Below are 21,901 nucleotides of genomic sequence, written 5' to 3'. Positions count from 1 at the left end.
GAATCAAAAACTAGCCAAAACAAAACTCTAATCTTTTTGTTCTTTTTGTAAAATGGAAATCAATACTTTATAAACAAGTAATTCGAAATTTGACCCAAAACAACTCAAATGGCAAGTTGCTCACAAAAGGAGACTTTACGACAGGCCCGACTTCTAAGAAGGTTGACTAACCAGAGAGATCTAAGGCTGGACAACTTTCTACTATCAAAGTCACTACAAAGCCTTTCCAAAAATCAAACCCTAGGTCTAAACTTCGTTGAAAACCACTAAAACACTCAAAGCTCACAAAACAAGTTCAGGTGAAAATTCTTGACAGGGTACTAAAGGATCTGGGCAGAAAACACTAAGGAAAAACAAAATCTAAAAGCAATTTAAAGCAAAAATGGAATTTTCTTAAGTTTTACAGGAAGACGCAGGCAACCCGTTGTCACAGGTGCGGCCCCGCTCTGTGCAGACGGCAACAGCGCGTCCAAAGACGCACTGTGCAGTACTCAGAGACTGCGTCCTTCTAGGAAAATGAAGAAAAACCAAATCTAACTAAATCTAAAGCTAAGCCACCCAAATACTAATTCTCACAGTCAAAAACCAGAAAATAAAAATGATTTTCTCAAAGCAAAGTTCATATAAAGGAAAAGACTCTCTCATTAATGGATTCCCCAGTGGAGTCGCCAATTTGTCACACGGAATCTGTCAAGGGTGCGGACACGACTGACCTTCCTAGAAGTCTAAGACATTCTAATGACAAACAAGACAAAATGGAGTGATCTTTCTCTAAATACACCTTTTACAACATGAAAACTACAAGTGTTTAGGCTTACCTTATTCCAAAACGCTGTTGTTGAAGTCCGTTCTTGACGATCCGGATGAGCTCCTCCTTCAAGTCAATTCCTGCAACCACAAACAATCAAACAATTACCAAGCACTTGCATTTCATATAATAAAACATATATTCAACATGCAGACCAAGGAACACATGAAATAACTCATTAACACAAGCTATTGAGAAAAATAAACCAGTTTGTATTAATAACGAAACAAAGAAACTCTTACAACCTGGCCTTGGTGTTGTGCAAGTTCCTCCCAGGGTCCATCAAGGGTTTTCCTCTACTTTGACAAAGCTCACCCTCTCCCAAGTAGAATCAAGTGAAGACAATCTCTCCTCACAAAGGCTCTAATGGAAGACCTAAATCCTGCAGCATTTACCCAAAGAAAATGTATAGCTCCAACCTCCTCTCCTTCTGGCTCAATGCCTTTATTTATAGTGCTGTAAAGAGGTTATTCAGGTCCACTATCAATGGGATCATCCCCCTCTATGGGTGGGATAGCTCCCTTATTGATGGGATAAGTTCCCCCTTAATAGAGATACATGAACCAACTGGAGGCGCATCCATTTCATCAAACCGACCTCTAGAATGTTCTAGAAGTAACCACAAGTAACTTTTTCAAGATAAAACTCGCGCATTTTGCCTTTTACAGAGGGACGCACCTGTCCCTTAACATACAGAGCGTCCATGGACGCATATTTTGTGAACAAGGTCAGCGTCCCCGCAGGTAAGGCTAGAGAGAACCTGCGACCCCAGAGATAAACATAGTTTTTACAAGACTTTCTCTCTTCTTTGAGTTTGAGATGGATAACAGAGGCATGAGACTTGCCTAAGAGGGTAGCATGACTGTTGATTTGAGCCATACTAACTGTAAGTAGTCAAGGTGACATTTTTTAGTGTAACAGTCATGATGCATCTTCTTGGCTAAGTTGGGTGTATTTGGTACCAAATTTGCCCATTGAGCCATGTCAGACCAAGTTTTAGAGCACTAGTGTTGGGCCCTTCTTGATTGTCTCGTATTATAGTCAAATGAAAATAATACTAACTACAGTTGGGTCATTAGACACTAAATATAATAATAGCGAGACATGTCACTGTTGAATATAGTTTGGCTCCTAGCCACTAAATCCTATGCTATTAGAACAGTAGAAATAAAATATATAAACTAAACCCTCATAGAGAAGGGGACCTAAGATTCTTCATGTAATTTATTCACTTCAAGGAAATGGGATGGTGGGGGTCTTCTCAAGCGTTGTGGTTTTCCATTTACCTCTCATCCCTATATTTTGGAGCAAGCTCTAAACCTTGGAGGGATTTCAACAAGTAGTATTCATCATTGAATTGTTGTAGCTTTCCCTTGATACTATTCAATAGGGGATTATTCTTTGAGTTAAATCCATGTGACAGGCTATCATTTCTTTGGCATGCTATTATAGACCTATGGTCAAAGAGGAGTTGTTCTTCTTGTTTCTTGAAAAATATGCATTGGGGATTATGTGAGCGAAGTCCTTTTCTATATTCTTGTTGTTGGTAGCAACTTTTGGTCCATCCGATAGGAGGTGACTCCTTTGGGAGGATCTACATGGTACAAATATTCCTTAGATGTAATAGTTACCATTCTCCAAGGACTATGAACCACATAAACATACCCTAAACTTCAAGTCCATCATCAATTTTCTTGGGATTGATTTCACTTAATTCTTGAAATTGGGATTTTGAGGGGTATGACATGTAAGCTATAGTGTATAGAGGCAGGACAAAGAAAAAAAAAGTGATAAATCTCTTCCAAATGGTTAGAATATCTAGTTCGTTTCTCTGAAAGTGTCTTCACAACGTACCTTTAGCAACACATCTTTTGTAACTTTAGATCCAAGATGGTGGAGGGTGCACTAGAAAAACCTCCAAGTGAGGCATATTTTCTTAATGTAGACAGTTGAAAAGATTTCAATAGTTGATCTATTTTGAGCAAGTTTTATTTTGTTTATGGTTTTTACAGAACTAGAATAGGTTGTTTTTCTTAAACTAACAAAAAAAATATTTTATAAGAAGTTAAAAACATATTAGATATATTTGGAAAGTGTTTTTAACACAATTTTCTTCGCATGGTAGCACAACATATGAGTCTGGAGTAAGAGGGTGCATTCATTTGGAGTTCATTTATTTCTCTAAGATGATTTTCCATGCAGGTTGGGAACTAGGATAGATTTAGTCCAAACTTGACTGTAACTCATGACCCTTTGCTATAGTCATAAAAGAAAGGCATGAGAATAGAGTGAGGTATTCTAGTTCTGAGACTTTCATTGTGTATTTAGTTTTTTTCTTATTTAATGTGATGATAGTTGCAATTTTGAGACTTTGAGTGTTTAAGTTTGAGAGTTTGAGAGTTGTATTTGTTGTTCATGAATCATATGTATTTCTAGATCAATGTGTTGTAGCTCTTCTTACCATGGTCTACAAATTTAACATGTTATGGGAGCACATTCTGAAATCTTCTAAGATTCCATGTATATGGATAGTTGGTCTAATACCTAGGATAGGGAAGTTTTGTTAGAATTTTTTAAGCATGGGATGTCCAAGATCCATTCTGGACCTATGATAGTTTACTGAAGGTTGCTGCTTTGTTTTTTTAGCTCTGTGTTGTAGGAGTGACAATGTAACCACCTTTAATCTCAAATATGAAGATTGATTGGAAGGACCCTCCAATTTTGTTGCTTGTATATGTCAGTTGCAGTTGCTTTTGAAGGAGGATGGACCTTGGCATCCTATCAATGGTTGCAACATTAGATTTCTAAAATCTAATTTGCATGTCTCTATACTTTTGCAAATTAGAAAGTCTGGGTCAAATTGGAAAGGAGGACAAATTTCAGATGTATATGAAACCATTACTTCAATCTCATTGTTAATTGATGATTCATTTATTTCTCTTAGAAGTGTCATGCGGAAAGAGTCAATTTTGCGGACAAAACCGACCTCCCTAGAAACTAAGGCGTTTCTAGTGACAAACAAAACAATCAAGCACTATCTTTCCCTAAATATGCATTTAAAATAAAAGCAACCAGGTGTTTAAGGCTTACCTTTAGTCCAACGCTGTTTGTAGCAGCCAAGCCTCTTGGATCCAGATGAGCTCCTCTCCTTGAAACCTGCATACACAAACAAGCAAACGATTACATAGCACCTGAATAACTCATATAATAAAACATATTCATCATAAATACCAAGGAGTTTATGAAACAAATTATATATAACAACTTGTTGAGAAAAATGAACTTAATTGTATTAATTGGAAATAAAGGAAACCTTACAACTAGTGCCTTGGTGTTGTGCAGGTCCCTCCCAGGGTCCAGCAAGAGTTCTCCTCTACTTTGATCAGCTCACCCACTTCCAAATGAAGCTAAGAAAGGATTGGGATCTCTCCTCTCAAGCTCTATAAGGGAGTCCTAATTTCAGCAGCATCTACCCTTAGGAATGTTCAGCTTTCAACCTCCCTCCCTCTGGCCCAATGCATGTATTTATAATGCTTTGGAGGAAGTTAAACAGGTCCACCATCAATGGGATAAGCCCCCTTTCAAAGGGATAGCTCCCCTCTTCATGGGATAAGTTCCTCTTTCATTGGGACGCATGAACCATCTAGAGGCGCTCAATCCACATCAAACCATCTTCTATAATGCTCTAGAATCGACCACAAGTAAGTTTTTTGAAGTAAAACTTGCGCCTTTTGACTTTTACAGGGGTACGCACCCACCCCTTTATAGACAAAGCGTACAAGTGATGAGCCCCAAATTTGGTAACATTTTGGGCTCATTTGGCCTAACCACCCTTGCTCAACCCTTCATTTTTCATAACTTATGCATCATTTTTTAGTATATTTATGTCATTTGTACGAATGAGGGCAGTCACTATTCCTACGTGGCTAACACGCGCTTATTTAAGGTTTTTTGACATTTAATGGAGCAAAACCACGCAGATGAGGGCTAGGAGATAGCCAAGATGGGATTGAGATTTTGTAGGAAGGTTGTCCACAGCATTGAATGGCCTTCCTCGTGATCTTCACCCCCAACTCCGAGCTCCAACAGTCACCACCACCGAGTTAGAAGGCAGCCAAACGGATTTTGAGGAAGCAGCAGATCACTCTTAGTTTGGTCAGCCAAGCCCCACTGATTTAGGAGGCCAGCTTGGGGCCTCAAGATGTATAAATGATAGGGCTGTAGCCTTCGAAGGGGACTTTTGGAAACCTTGTTGCACATTCTGAACTACGAGCTGATAGCTCTGTTTTGCTCTTTTGTAAGCCATTAGTGGCATGTTATTTGACTTATGATTGTTATCTTTTAATGGAAAGTAGGCAAATTTGAGATCAGTTCTGAGTTCTTAAAGGAGCCATAGCTCTCGAGGTTGGGCCCAACCTGAGAGCCTAAGGCCTCCTTCCTTTGTATTGTTACCTTTCTTTCAGCATTGTATTTCTTTTCCTTTACATGCATTTAGAAATGCAGTTTGCTGAGTTGAATTTCTTGGTGTGGTTAAGTAGGTTAGTTTTATGAACAGAGTTGCTTCAGTAGTTTAGAATAGAGTAAGGAGATTGGAGTTAATAAGAGTTCCAAAAAGGGTTGACTGCACACTCACTTTCACCTCTGTTTAGGGACTGGAATTGCAGACAGTGCCACCCACCAAAAACATTGTTTTACATGTTCATGCAATCTTTGATGCAACATTTTCGTTCGTAGAAGTGTCCATGCACTCAGATCTTGTGGAATGATTCTTTGCTTTAGTACCATGCATGATTTTCCTTAGAAATAACATTGATGTTCTTTAGTTTTATTAAAACAGTTAGAATAGGTTGATGAATTTTCGGTTATGTGCAGGACATGGATGATTTGTTTCGTTTACACTGTGCAATACTACTCGCTCACTCCCTTATCCATCTAAGCCGTGCCTAGGCCATCTACTCATCTCCCAATTAGACCACTTGCCTCCCAACTCTTCTATTACCCATGTTATTCTACCTTTTCGGCCTTCCATTCCCTCTACCCTTCTTTAGACCAACCAGCTTTGCACACCCCCTCTTCATCTCATCTCTTTGTCCCTAAGTCGTTACAAACCCCCCTCCTACCTCCCTATCCATCCATGCAGCCTCTTCCACTCATCCATCACCCAAAAATCCGATTGTAGAACATCCTGCAGGAATTACTGAACTTCCTGTAGAAATCCTGAACATCCTGTAGAACCCCTGCAGACTTCCTGTAGAAGCTCATAAACACGGTTGCTAGGCATCTAAACTTTTTGAACTTCTCTGAAAGGATGTTAGGGACTCCTTAGACCCTCTCTGAGCCTTCCTGACCTCTTCTAAGCATTCTTCCCCTTGATCTATCCCTGCACAGTCAAGACCCAGTTAGAAGCACACCCATAACAATTCCAACAACTTGAACAAAAATACAAAAATATGTTTTCTTCAAATAAAAGTAGTCTAGACACATGCATCTCACCTTCCTAGAAGTAATGGAATCTCTTTCAGTAGTTTGCATTCCCACCTTTGCATCAGTAGGACTAGCCGGTAGAATTAGGGTTTGCTAGGATTTGTGATTCTTGTAGGCTTTCAGTTCCTTCCTACAGTAGGTTAATTTCCTTTGAGATAGCTTTCATTCATCGGTTAAAAAACTTCTTCTGAGAGCTCATAGAAGTTGGCTTGAGCCCTAGCGGACTTGTGCTAGCTGACCAAGTGACAGCTGTGACAAGAGCTAGTACTTGTGCATACAGCACCGTTGCTTCCAAGTTTGTTACAAACTACCGGGTTGATAAAATTAGAGAAGGAAGCTCCAGGAGTTGTAGCATTATTGCTACAATACTGGAGCCCACCATATTTTTTGGCGCCATTGCCGGGGAAGCGTCAGAGTATTAGTAATTGTTGCTTTTCTTCTACTTTTCCTACTCTCGCCTTCTGCTAAGTAGTTTATTTCATTTCCATTCTGCAAAAGTAGCATAGACATTTCCTGCTTTCATAGATTAACATTTCAATTCCGCAATTTCATTTTTGCAAGCGTAGATTAGCATTTCAATTCTGCAAGCGTAGACTAGCATTTCAATTCCTGGAATTTCATTTGAGCAAAGTAGATTAGTTCTTTCCTGCTTTCATTTCAATTCCACATTTTCATTTCAGCAAGATAGTCAGTTGTAGATCAATCTGTTTCAGTTTTTGCAGGTACCAGAAAAAAAGAACAAAAGCAATCAAAAGTCTTTCCATTTCATGCCTTGTAGGAATCGAGATAAAACAGGCAAATTCTTACCCAACACCCCCACCACATCACTGAGTCACCCTTCTCTCCTCTGTGGCGACAGTGATCCAGAAGAACCTATAGGCGAACCTCCTGAGATATACGAAGATCATATAGCAGAAGAAGAGTTAGAGACCACTCCATGTGAAGCTATGGCTGACCATAGGGGAGAAGATGAGAGAATAGATGGTGCCTTCCCCATCCGAGAGACCAATGGAGACATGAAAATGAAGAACATTAGCCCCTCCGCTTTACCTCACTTCCATGGGCTGACTACTGAAGATCCTGATACCTTCCTATTTGAGTTTGCTGTCCTTTGTCGAACCTATGACTATACTGAAGATGAGCAGAAGCTGAAACTCTTCCCCTCAACCCTTAAGGATGCAGCATTATGCTGGTTCATGGGCTTACCTGGGAACAGTATCACCACTTGGGCTCGGATGCAGCAAGCTTTCAATACCAAATACCAGGACTACTGTAGGTCCAAGGAAACCAAGGGAGAAATCTTTCAGATGACCATGGGAAATGATGAGTCCTTAGAGGATTACGAGGAAAGGTTCCAACTTAGCTATAAACGGGCCAGGTGCACACTTGACCCTGAATCCCTCAAGTTGGTCCTGCTCCAAGGAGTCCCTGAAGACCTCTTAGATACCCTTCACATGTTAGCTGGAGGAGATATTTACCAACTGCCTTATGAGGACATAAAGACCGTGTTTAGAAACCACTCTAGGGCAACCCGGAAAAGAGGTAGAGGAAACCTCCTCTCAGCTGGTATTCCTTTCTCCAAACATGAGTTTGCAAATTAATTAGAAGATCTCAAGAGTGAGGTGAGACAGACCATTTCCATGGAACTTGATACATTCCGAATCCAGCAGAAGAAAGAAGAAGCTGAGAGGGCCTTGGCTATCTTCTGCCCTAGGTGTACAAGGAAACACCCTAAGAACGAATGCCCATTACATTCGGTTGAAGTATGTTTTGTTTATGAGGAGGACCATCCCACAAACCAATGTCCAACCTTACCTGGGCTTAAAGCCATGTATCAAGGGACAGAAGCCCCCACTGAACCTCTCTATTTCCTCAACCAAAGAAGGCCACAAGGACCTAGACCTTACCAGCAGGGGATGCAAGGGACACCCCAAGCTTATTACAGCCCCAACCAATCTACTCCTATGCCTTCCTGGGGTCCCCCTGCTCATCCTTCCTCGTCTATGCCTCCTCCATGGTCTTACCCACCTCAGTACCATACTCAACCCACTACTCATTCGTATCACTCACATGCCCAGCCACAGCCTCAGTGGAATGCACCTCAATCGGGGTGGAGGCCCCAGTACAATACTAATCCCGCCATTTTGCCTCCACCACCAGCACAACCACAACCATTACCTCCTGCTCCTCCAAGGCAACCTCAAATGCCTGCTCAACCGAACTCGAACCCCAACAACAGACAGGCCCAGCAGGTATATACTGGGGAAACATCATGCCCTACCTATGTTGTGGAGATGCAGGAGATCAATCTGCGATCTGGAAAGACTCTTCCAGATCGCCAACCTCCTCCCCCAGAGGACGAGGAAGATAAACAGGAAAGTGAACCAAAGGCTATTCCACCTTTTCCTGAGAGACTAACAGCCACCACACAACCCAACCCAGAGGAGGACGAGCTTCTAGGAGAACTGAAACAGTTGTGTGTGAAAATACCACTTCTCCAAGCCATCAAAGATGTACCGATATACAACAAACTGGTTAAGGAAAAGTGTTTCAGACACCCAGGTAGGCGAAAGAGAGATGCTTCAACCATCAATGTCATAGGACAACTGTCTGATCTTATGTTGGGACAAGTCATCTGCCCAAAGTATCTAGATCCTGGGAGTCCTGTAGTAGATGTCCACATCAATGGCACCATCATACCTCACACCTTGATTGATCTGGGACCTGCCATTAATGTGATGACCAGAGATACCATGCTCAAACTCAACCTTCAGGGTTCCTTGAGAAAGACCTTGACAGTGCTGCAACTAGCAGATCGCTCCATCGTGACTCCCGAAGGGATTGTAGAGGATGTTTTGGTCTCTGTTGACTCTTGGGAATACCCTGCAGATTTCTTGGTTCTGCAACCAAAGGCAAAGCTCACTGGATAACCTCTTATTTTGGGAAGGCCTTGGTTAGCCACTGCAGATGCTTACATAAGCTGCCGTGCAGGAAACATGACCATCAAAAATTGTCCTATGTCCAAGCAGCTAGTCCTATACCCTCCTGCCCAACCCTTATTAGAGCATGACTTACCACTTTGGTTGGAGGAAGGAGAAGAAGACGAGGTGTACTCAGCACCTTTGTGCACCCTAGACACCACTAGGGGAGATCCCCCAACCGAGGATGATTTGATTGAGACCTTGATCCAGAATCCACCTCCCAGTGCACTGTCCTTAGAGGAATTGGTGGAGGATGCCCAAGCCAGCACCTTAGTGGACATTTGTGCGACCAACCCTGTCACTCCCAGAGTCAAAACTGTGGAGTTCGGCCCTCAGAGAATGTTAAAGATCAGCTCCTCCCTATCTCCTTCCCAGGAAAAGGAGCTGTGTAGTCTGTTGGCCAGTCATCTAGATGCTTTTGCTTGGAGCTATAAGGATATGAAAGGAGTCCATCCTTCGGTCTGTACCCATCACATCTACATCAAAGAGGATTGCAAACCGGTTAGGCAACCCCAGAGGAGAATGAATCCAGCCCTTAAGGACATCGTCAAGGAAGAATTGCAAAAACTGTTGGATGCCGGATTCATTTACCCCATCTCGGATAGCGAATGGGTGTCCCCTTTGGTGTTGGTTCCCAAGAAAAATGGGAAGTGGAGAATCTTTGTGGACTACCGTGAACTAAACAAAGCTACCAAGAAAGACCATTTTCCTCTACCTTTCATAGATCAAGTGTTGGATGGACTGGCAGGAAAGAAGTTTTTTTCTTTCCTAGATGGGTTTAGCAGGTACAACCAGATCCAAATCAGCCTGGAAGACCAAGATAAGTCCACCTTCACTTGTCCTTGGGGTACCTTTGCTTACCGAGTTCTTCCCTTTGGACTATGCAATGCTCCTGCCACCTTCCAGAGAGCCATCTTGAGCATCTTTTATGAGCTGGTCCATGATGCGGTGGAAATCTATATGGATGACTTCACTCCTTATGGGTCCAAATTCCAGGAAGCATTGTCCAATCTGGGAAAAGTCCTAACCAAATGCATTGAGATGAACCTGTCCCTTAGTCCTGAAGAATGTGAATTCTTGATGACTGAAGGGACCGTGTTGGGCCATACCATTTCTTGCCAAGGGTTACAGGCGGATCCTAACAAAATTGCTCTCATCAAGAAGGTTCCACCTCCTCAGAAGGTAAGAGATGTCCGAAGTTTCTTAGGATTAGCAGGGTATTATAGGAGATTCATTAAAGACTTCAGCAAGCTAGCCTCACCATTATTTGGCCTCTTGGCAAAAGATGTGGAGTTTAAATGGACTGACGATTATCAGAGGGCTCTGAATGAATTAAAGGACAAGCTGGTGTCTGCCCCAATCTTGAGAGGTCCAAACTGGGCCCTACCTTTCCACATCCACACTGATTCCTCAAACAAAGCCATAGGGGCAGCCTTAGGACAAGTTGAACAAAAACTTCCATATGCCATTTACTTTGTTAGCAAAAACTTATCCAAGGGAGAACTGAACTACACTATAACTGAGAAAGAATTGTTGGCCGTGGTCCATGCACTGAACAAGTTCCGACATTATATCACTGGCTATCAAACATTTGTACATACTGATCATGCTGCAATTAGATATTTAATGAATAAACCAGATGTGAATGCGCGTATTATTAGATGGTTACTTTTGTTGCAGCAGTTTGATTTGACTATCGTTGACAAACCAGGTAAAGAAAATGTTGTTGCTGACGTTTTGTCTAGATTGGATTTATCTGCAGATGAGGATGGAACAGTGGATGACCAGATGCCCAATGAACATCTGTTTGCTATTTCAGTACTCTCTCCATGGTTTGCTGATATAGCAAACTACCTTGTTTCAGCACAGTTCCCTCCGCACCTATCCTCAAAAGAGAAGAGCAGAATCGTCAGAAAAAGTGCCTCATTCACTTGGATCGGGGGCAACCTGTTCAAGCTTGGCCGTGATTAGATCTTAAGGCGTTGTGTAAGGGAGGAGGAAGTCTTTGATATCCTCCTCACCTGTCATGATGGGCCTTGTGGAGGACATTTTGCAGTAAAGAGAACTGCCTTCAAAATCCTGCAGGCAGGCTACTATTGGCCCACGCTTCATCAAGATGTCAGAAGGTATATCAGCCAATGTGACCGATGCCAAAGGATGGGGAAACCGACTCAAATGGATGAAATGCCTCTCCAACCTCAAGTGACTCTTGAGCCATTTGAGAAGTGGGGTATGGATTTTGTGGGTCCAATCAACCCTCCTTCGAGGCAAAGGTCTTACATGATTGTGTGCACAGACTACCTAACAAAGTGGGCAGAAACCAAGGCAATCAAAGCAATGACAGAAGAAAAGGTGGTTGAGTTCTTAAGAGAAAACATCTTCTACAAATTTGGCTACCCAAGAGAGCTAGTCACTGATCAAGGAAGCCAGTTCACCTCCAACTTAATTGAAGACCTACTAGCTCATCACAAAATCAATTATAGGACTTCCACCCCCTATCATCCTCAAGCAAATGGGCAGGTGGAAGTCACCAATAGAGCATTGGAAGGGATCTTGACTAAGGTGGTGAGCAGCAGCAGGAAAGATTGGGCAGATCGCCTGGTTGAGGCCACATGGGCTTACAACACCACTTGCAAGACCACAACCGGCTTCACACCTTATGAGCTGGTCTATGGGAAGAGAGCTTTGCTGTCAATTGAATTCAAGTACAAGACTTTGAGGATGGCAGCTCAGCTGGACCTAGATCTCAGCCTTGCCCAACAAGAAAGGTTATTGCAGCTGAATGGATTGGACGAGCACCGAATGCAGGCCCTTCTTCACTCAGAAATGGTTCAACTTCAGAGGAAGGTGTGGCATGACCAACACCTCAATGACAAGCAATTTCATCCGGGAGATTGGGCGCTGTTGTATGATTCCAGGCATAAAGATTTCAAGGGAAAGCTGAGAACCAGATGGCTAGGACCATATGCGGTGGAAAAGTGTAATGACAATGGATCTGTTCTTATTCAGACCATTGATGAGGAGGCCATCCCTATGCTTGTCAATGGGCATCGACTGAAGATTTACAGGAAACCTATCTCAAGACAAGAATTCATCAAAACTCTGGAAAAGTCAGTGCTGGTCATAGAGAAGGGTTCTGCCTCTGTTTTGGGCACACCCTGAAGATCTTAAAAAGAAAAAAAAAAAAAGAAAAAAAAAAAAAGAGAAAAAATAAATAAATAAAAATAAAGATCCTTGGGTGAAAACCTTTCTGAGGCGCGCAAGGCAGATGGTAGGGGTGAAAACACCATTGAGGTGCCCTTGTTGTCTTTCAAAAAAAGAGGTTTGAAAAAGACCCTTGAGTGAAAACCTCTCTGAGGCGCTCAAGGCAGATAATAAGGGTGAAAACCTCATGGAGGTGCCCCTGCTGTCTTTCAAAAAAAAAAAAAAAAAACAATTAACAAAAAAAACAGGGAAAACAAGTTCACAATGTGGCAATGCATGCAGGTTGCAGGTATTCTATGAAGGAAGAGAGGTCCCTCAACTCAAAGACAAGGGTCCTTATTATGCTACCTAGTGACCTCACCAGCACCCCCTCCGAAAACACTCATCTTCTCCAAGGTATGGGCATGATGTGATCACAATTTAGTCTTCTACAGGAAGCTACAGACTTTCTACAGGAAGTTCTGTATTTCTACAGGAAACTTCCTGTAGAAGTTTTGGACGGCCCATAACTAATTATGTGGGGAAATCTAATGACCGAGGTCCGGAATGGAGGCATGCAAGCTACTATTTTCTCCATCACACACTGCTGTCACCTCCTTCTACCACCCCAGTTGCCATTCAATGAAGGAACCTGCACAGTCAAAACAGAACACTGAATTATCAGAGGAAGCGCTTCTCAAATAAATGGAAAAAAGATGCAGAGATACCATGCAATACTTATCCAAGGGCCCTGCGAGCATGATCGTGATGCCACTGTCTTCACCGCTCAGCATGCACCCGAGGAGGAAAAACTGCTACAGGACATCCTACAAGAATCTCGTAGCAGTTCAGCCAGCTACAGTGTACACCATTAAATCACCTGCAACATGCAATAATAGAGCAGGCACATGCACCACCCGCAGCCAGGTAATAAGCATCGTAACCATCAGCAGCCTGCAAAAAGGAAGGACCTCCGGGCCTGTGCAAATAGCAGCAGCAAGCAAATCTAATCATCATCGTCCTGAAACCTGGAAAATCATGTCGCGGCCGCACAGGTAAGTGCCTCGCCCTTTCTTTTGTCGAATTACATGAATAATACTTTGAAATGTTTGCAAGTATGAAATGAACGGGTTGAGCAGTCGTATGGCCATTCAACTGGCCACGACGACCAGTCAGATGGTCTAGTCGGATGTGTAAAATGTTTGTCGTGGCAAGAAGAACGGGTAGTGGACATGTGAGAGCCGTCCAGTTGGGGAGAAGCGCATCTTAACAGAAATGACGGTGGCAGATCTGCGGAGAATGATGCAACAGTCAGGGATCTTGCAGTGGAATGAGTAGATGATGTTGTCCAACGGTTCGGCAGGGACAGCTCACCCCCGCGCCACGAATTCCGCCGGATTCAAATCTATGGGCTAGATCGCCACCCCACGCATTTATCATCAGCCGTTTAGAAGTCGAGTGAGCATCCGAATTCCTCTGAATCTCGTTACTCCAAGTCTTCGGCCTGTTCGAACGTCTGGTAGTGGCACAGAAGGCGCAGAACCACTGCGGTGCTCTCCAGAACCCGTGCGCTGCTTCTACAGGAAAGCTACGCTACAGGAAGCTCACTGCCACGAGCAAAATTGGGCTCTTCACGTCAAAGGTGGCGAATTGGAGAAGGTAAGCCTGACCTGTGCCTCCCATGCAATTGGTTTCGAGGGTGGCGGAGTCGACGTTCTACAGTCTGATCATAAAAATTGCAAGTATTGTCTTCCGTTTCAATGAATTTTCGTCGAAGTGTATGTAAGGTTTTCTACAGGAGGTGATTTTTAAGGCTCATCTGTAGATAGTCTTCACGAATTGTGTGTGTGGTAGAGGCGTAATTCTACGCTCTGTCCAAAAAGGCTAGTTTTTTAATACGAACCCGCCACCTCCAGCTAACGTAGCAGGTTTTCACCATGCCGGGTGGATTCATCAGAAAGGAACCGACTGACTCAAAGAAACTAAGGGAGAACCCTGAGGTGGTAGAGCTATTCACTCGCGCGCAATGGATGTCGTTCTGCGACAAATTGCAAGGATATGATGATGAGGTGGCAGAGGAGTTCTTGCGAGCTCTGAAGCCAAAATCAAAAACGCTGGCCACCGTCAATTTCAGGGGTTTGAGTCTCAGACTCACCCCACAGTTCATCAGCCGAGTCACTGAGCTCCCAATGGGGGTACCGTGGGACAAGGAGGAGAGGAAATTAGGCCAAAAGGCTAAAAAGGAATTCTTCCCACCAGAGGAGCAATTCTCAGAGGATAAGAACGGGGTTCGCAGAACTAGCTTACTACCACTTTGGAGCGAGGTCAGCCTCCAAATTATGAAATACATCACATGCGAAGGACAGTTTAGCATTGTGTATGGGTACCATTTCCGGCTACTCACTGAATTGAGACATCAGATGGACCTACCTGCAGAAAACAAACTAAGTATTCCCTACTTTCTACTGCAGTCTATGACGGAATGTGCCACCAAGTTAAAAGAAGGCACGCCAGACCAGGTAGCCCACCATGGGCTCATTAAGCTCCTCGTGGAGGATGCACTTCACACATACAAAGTCCCTCTCTCATGAGAAGCCTTCCGAAATCTGACTAAGGATGGCGATATAAAAATGTTGACCGAAGAGCTTGGTTCCTCCAGAAGCGGGGAGAAGGAGTCAGTACCCACAGAGAAGAAAGAAAAAGGCCAAAGACCCATGGCCAAAGTACCGAAGAAAGAGCAAAAGGAGAAATAAGAGAAAAAGGTTGCCAAAGAGAAGGATGACACACCCATGTTGACGCCCAGAGAGAAAAGGTTACAAAGTAGGGTGGACAAGACTCAGCAGGTCCACGTTAGTAAAGGCACCTCAACAGCAGCCCCGACCAAGTCAAAAAGCAAAACACACTCAGCAAAACAAACTAAAACGGTGCAACTTGTGTCTACAAGAAAACCAAAACTGGCTTCTACACGAAGCCAGAAATCAGTTGATAAAGGGCCTTCTACAGGAAGCCCTAAGAAAGGAAAACCCAAGGAAAAGAGAGCCGACATTCCTGCAAGCGAGGCAGCAGCCATGCTAGCCGCCCTCAGTACACCTCCTAAGCCAAAGGAAAAGAGAAAGAGGGAGGTCCCTCTATATTTCAAAGCTAGGAGGAGTGTGAGAATCAAAATGGGCAAGCCACAACCTCCGCCCAACAGCCCAATTACTATAGAGGATACCCCTACTTTGCCCAGGGAGAGGTCCCCTTCAAAGATATCAGTCACCTATGAGAGGGGGAGCCCGAAAAAAACTACTTGGAAAGAGAGGTTGGACCAGTTGGCTTCAAAAGCCCGGCTACAGGATGCTGAGGCCGCTCTACAGGAAACCTTGGCCCAGCTTAAGGAGACAGAGAGGATGGAAGGAGAGGCACCCTCATCACAACTGAGGGAAGACGAAGTAGAGCCACCAGGAGAAGAAGAGAAAGAGCATATTCCGGAACCTAGTCCTCAGCCAAGTCTGAGCTCATATTATAATTTCTTAGAAGCTGGAAAAATTATACCACAGAAATTCACTGTGCCACTTTTCTTTGCACTGGAGGAAGAGAGAGTACAAACCCACAGGTGGATGAAAATAGTCAAATCAAAAGGTGTGGCAGACACAGGCCCCTTGGAGGAGCAACTCAAGGAGGAAAGAAAGGAATTAGCTATGGCTAAACACGTGGCAAATTTCCAGTGGGTGTTCCTACAGGAAGAGAACGAAAAACTTAGACTGCAGCTACAGGAGCTGAGGAGAGGAACGGGCACATCCTCACGGGACATCACAGCAGAACAGCAAGGCACAGAAGAACTGCAAGATGGTCTTGGGGAGCCAACCTCGCATCTACAGGAAATGGAACTGCAAGCAAAAATTGAGATACAAGCTCTCAAACAACAGTTGCAGCAGAAAGACGCACAATTGGCCTGCATGGCCAGTTGGGCCATGGATGCTATACAATGCAGACAGCCGGCCAAATCCTATGGCCTGTACCTGAGAGACCAATGGCTGCAGTTTCAAATCAATGCCTTGGCGCAAAGGGGTATCTCGCAACTCCAAGACCTGCAACAATTCACAGAATTATGCAATACCAGTTCCTCAGAGGATAAGGCCAAACTATCGGAGTTTTATCTGCATAATTTGGCCCTTCCTAATGTGACTTCATGGGATCCAAACACAGTCGTAGGGGATATGAAGTTGATGGCATTTGCCTCATGGTTGAACCATGAAGACAAGAGAGCAGCAGAAGTCAAGGAGGTCATGAACCGAGAGCTGCACGAGCCACTACTAATTAGAGCAGAACCAGGGGATCCAACTGCATTAATATCGGCACACCAACACTTATCCACCAACCCTCAAGCTTTATTGAAATATATGGATCAGAAGGCCCAGGACATAGCGCATTTCGAGGATATGGAGAGACTGTTAGGGGACAACTGTACTCAAGCTTGCACCCGCCGATGGAACACTTTGGCCCACAGTCTAAAAATCAGGGAATATCACACTCCAACTCGAATGAGGGAAGATCTAGTACGGGTGCCCCTCTATAAGAAATCCATGCAGAACCTCCAGGCCAGCTCGATTGGCCTCAAGCTAAGCCCACCTCTACTGTTAGGATTGATGGAAGGCAGCACAGGGAAAGATGAGCATGAACAGTGGGAAGAGGTGGAAAGAAAGGCTGGGTTCCATGTCAGTAAGGAGGACACTACTACAGAAGCCTGGGATGTGAGGGTGGCAGTAAAGGCAATGAAGGACGAGGAGCTAGATTAGTTGCTCAAGGATGAGCAATCATTTTAGCTGGGGGGTGATGATGAGCCCCAAATTTGGTAACATTTTGGGCTCATTTGGCCTAACTACCCTTGCTCAACCATTCATTTTTCATAACTTATGCATCATTTTTTAGTATATTTATGTCATTTGTACGAATGAGGGCAGTCACTATTCCTAGGTGGCTAACACGTGCTTATTTCAGGTTTTTTGACATTTAATGGAGCAAAACCACGCAGATGAGGGCTAGGAGACAACCAAGATGGGATTGAGATTTTGTAGGAAGGTTGTCCACAGCATTGAATGGCCTTCCTCGTGATCTTCACCCCCAACTCCGAGCTCCAACAGTCACCACCACCGAGTTAGAAGGCAGCCAAACGGATTTTGAGGAAGCAGCAGATCACTCTTAGTTTGGTCAGCCAAGCCCCACTAATTTAGGAGGCTAGCTTGGGGCCTCAAGATGTATAAATGATAGGGTTGTAGCCTTCGAAGGGGAATTTTGGAAACCTTGTTGCACATTCTGAACTATGAGCTGATAGCTTTGTTTTGCTCTTTTGTAAGCCATTAGTGGCATGTTATTTGACTTATGATTGTTATCTTTTAATGGAAAGCAGGCAGATTTGAGTTCAGTTCTGAGTTCTTAAAGGAGCCATAGCTCTCAGGGTTGGGCCCAACCTGAGAGCCTAAGGCCTCCTTCCTTTGTATTGTTACCTTTCTTTCAGCATTGTATTTCTTTTCCTTTACATGCATTTGGAAACGCAGTTTGCTGAGTTGAATTTCTTGGTGTGGTTAAGTAGGTTAGTTTTATGAACAGAGTTGCTTCAGTAGTTTAGAATAGAGTAAGGAGATTGGAGTTAATAAGAGTTCCAAAAAGGGTTGACTGCACACTCACTTTCACCTCTATTTAGGGACTAGAATTGCAGACAGTGCCACCCACCAAAAACATTGTTTTACATGTTCATGCAATCTTTGATGCAATATTTTCATTTGTAGAAGTGTCCATGCGCTCAGATCTTGTGGAATGATTCTTTGCTTCAGTACCATGCATGATTTTCCTTAGAAATAACATTGCTGTTCTTTGGTTTTATTAAAACAGTTAGAATAGGTTGATGAAATTTCGGTTATGTGCAGGACGTGGATGATTTGTTTTGTTTACACTGTGCAGTACTACTCCCTCACTCCCTTATAATTCTAAGTCATGCCTAGGCCATCTTCTCATCTACCAGTTAGACCACTTGCCTCCCAACTCTTCTATTACCCACGTTATTCTACCTTTTCGGCCTTCGATTCCCTCTACCCTTCTTTAGACCAACCAGCTTTGCACACCCCCTCTTCATCTCATCTCTCTATCCCTAAGTCATTACAAACCCCCCTCCTACCTCCCTATCCATCCATGCAGCCTCTTCCACTCATCCATCACCCAAAAATCCGATTGTAGAACATCCTATAGGAATTACTGAACTTCCTGTAGAAATCCTGAACATCTTGTAGAACCCCTGCAGACTTCCTGTAGAAGCTCATAAACACGATTGCTAGGCATCTAAACTTTTTGAACTTCTCTGAAAGGATGTTAGGGACTCCTTAGACCCTCTCTGAGCCTTCCTGAACTCTTCTAAGCATTCCTCCCCTTGATCTATCCCTGCACAGTCAAGACCCAGTTAGAAGAACACACATAATAATTCCAACAACTTGAACAAAAATACAAAAATATGTTTTCTTCAGATCAAAGTAGTATAGACACATGCATCTCACCTTCCTAGAAGTAATGACATCTCTTTCGGTAGTTTGCATTCCCACCTTTGCATCAGTAGGACTAGCCGGTAGAATTAGGGTTTGCTAGGGTTTGTGATTCTTGTTGGCTTTCAGTTCCTTCCTACAGTAGGTTAATTTCCTTTGAGATAGCTTTCGTTCATCGGTTAAAAAGCTTCTTCTGAGAGCTCATTGAAGTTGGCTTGAGCCCTAGCGGACTTGTGCCAGCTGACCAAGTGACAGCTGCGACAAGAGCTAGTACTTGTGCATACAGCACCGTCACTTCCAAGTTTGTTACGAACTACCGGGTTGATAAAATTAGAGAAGGAAGCTCCAGGAGTTGTAGCATTATTGCTACAATACTGGAGCCCACCATCTTTTTGGCACCGTTGCCGAGGAAGCATCAGAGTATTAGTAATTTTTTCTTTTCTTCTACTTTTCCTACTCTCGCCTTCTGCTAAGTAGTTTATTTCATTTCCATTCTGCAAAAGTAGCATAGACATTTCCTGCTTTCATAGATTAACATTTCAATTCCGCAATTTCATTTTTGCAAGCGTAGATTAGCATTTCAATTCTGCAAGCGTAGACTAGCATTTCAATTCCTGCAATTTCATTTGAGCAAAGTAGATTAGTTCTTTCCTGCTTTCATTTCAATTCTGCATTTTCATTTCAGCAAGATAGTTAGTTGTAGATCAATCTGTTTCAGTTTTTGCAGGTACCAGAAAAAAAAACAAAAGCAATCAAAAGTCTTTCCATTTCATGCCTTGTAGGAATTGAGATAAAACAGGCAAATTGTTTCCCAACACCCCCACCACATCACTGAGTCACCCTTCTCTCTTCTGTGGCGACAGTGATCCAGAAGAACCTATAGGCGAACCTCCTGAGATATACGAAGATCCTATAGCAGAAGAAGAGTTAGAGACCACTCCATCTGAAGCTATGGCTGACCATAGGGGAGAAGATGAGAGAATAGAAGGTGCCTTCCCCATCCGAGAGACCAATGGAGACATGAAAATGAAGAACATTAGCCCCTCTGCTTTACCTCACTTCCATGGGCTGACTACTGAAGATCCTGATACCTTCATGTTTGAGTTTGCTGTCCTTTGTCGAACCTATGACTATACTGAAGATGAGCAGAAGTTGAAACTCTTCCCCTCAACCCTTAAGGATGCAACATTATGCTGGTTCATGGGCTTACCTGGGAACAGTATCACCACTTGGGCTCAGATGCAGCAAGCTTTCAATACCAAATATCGGGACTACTATAGGTCCAAACAAACCAAGGGAGAAATATTTCGGATGACCATGGGAAATGATGAGTCCTTAGAGGATTACGAGGAAAGGTTCCAACTTAGCTATAAACGGGCCAGGTGCACACTTGACCCTGAATCCCTCAAGTTGGTCCTGCTCCGAGGAGTCCCTGAAGACCTCTTAGATACCCTTCACATGTTAGCTGGAGGAGATATTTACCAACTGCCTTATGAGGACATAAAGACCGTGTTTAGAAACCACTCTAGGGCAGCCCGGAAAAGAGGTAGAGGAAAACTCCTCTCAGCTGGTATCCTTTCTCCAAACATGAGTTTGCAAATCAATTAGAAGATCTCAATAGTGAGGTGAGAGTGACCATCGCCATGCAACTTGATACATTCTGAATCCAGTAGAAGAAAGAAGAAGCTGAGAGGGCCTTGGCTATCTTCTGCCTTAGGTGTACAAGGAAACACCCTTAGAATGAATGCCCATTACATTCGGTTGAAGTATGTTTTGTTTGTGAGGACGACCACCCCACAAACCAATTTCCAACCTTACCTGGGCTTAAAGCCATGTATCAAGAGACAGAAGCCCCCACTGAACCTCTCTATTTCCTCAACCAAAGGAGGCCACAAGGACCTAGACCTTAGCAGCAGGGGATGCAAGGGACACCCCAAGCTTATTACAGCCCCAACCAATCTACTCCTATGCCTTCCTGGGGTCCCCCCACTCATCCTTCCTCTTCTATGCCTCTTCCATGGTCTTACCCACCTCAGTACCATACTCAACCCACTACTCATTCGTATCACTCACATGCCCAGCCACAACCTCAGTGGAATGCACCTCAATCGGGGTGGAGGCCGCAGTACAATACTCCTCCCACCATTTTGCCTCCACCACCAGCTCAACCACAACCATTACATCCTGCTCCTCCAAGGCAACCTCAAATACCTCCTCAACCGAACCCGAACCCCAACAACAGACAGGCCCAGCAGGTATATACTGGGGAAACATCATGCCCTACCTATGTTGTGGAGATCCAGGAGATCAATCTGCGATCTGGAAAGACTCTTCCGGATCGCCAACCTCCTCCCCCAGAGGACGAGGAAGATAAACAGGAAAGTGAACCAAAGGCTATTCCACCCTTTCCTGAGAGACTAACAGCCACTGCACAACCCAACCTAGAGGAGGACGAGATTCTGGGAGAACTAAAACAGTTGTGTGTGAAAATACCACTTCTCCAAGCCATCAAAGATGTATCGATATACAACAAACTGGTTAAGGAAAAGTGTTTCAGACACCCAGGCAGGCGAAAGAGAGATGCTTCAACCATCAATGTCATAGGACAGCTGTCTGATCTTATGTTGGGACAAGTCATCTGCCCAAAGTATCTAGATCCTAGGAGTCCTGTAGTAGATGTCCACATCAATGGCACCATCATACCTCACACCTTGATTGATCTGGGGGCTGCTTTTAATGTGATGATCAGAGATACCATGCTCAAACTCAACCTTCAGGGTTCCTTGAGAAAGACCTCGATAGTCCTACAACTAGCAGATCGCTCCACCGTGACTCCCGAAGGGATTGTAGAGGATGTTTTGGTCTCTGTTGACTCTTGGGAATACCCTGCAGATTTCGTGGTTCTGCAACCAAAGGCAAAGCTCACTGGATAC

Source organism: Pinus tabuliformis, chromosome X (genome assembly GCF_031772625.1).
Source record: "Pinus tabuliformis cultivar Carrire ecotype Pingquan chromosome X, CPIR1, whole genome shotgun sequence".
Classification (NCBI taxonomy): Eukaryota; Viridiplantae; Streptophyta; class Pinopsida; order Pinales; family Pinaceae; genus Pinus; species Pinus tabuliformis.
The sequence above is the reverse complement of the archived record's forward strand: the minus strand, read 5'-3'. Positions refer to the sequence as shown.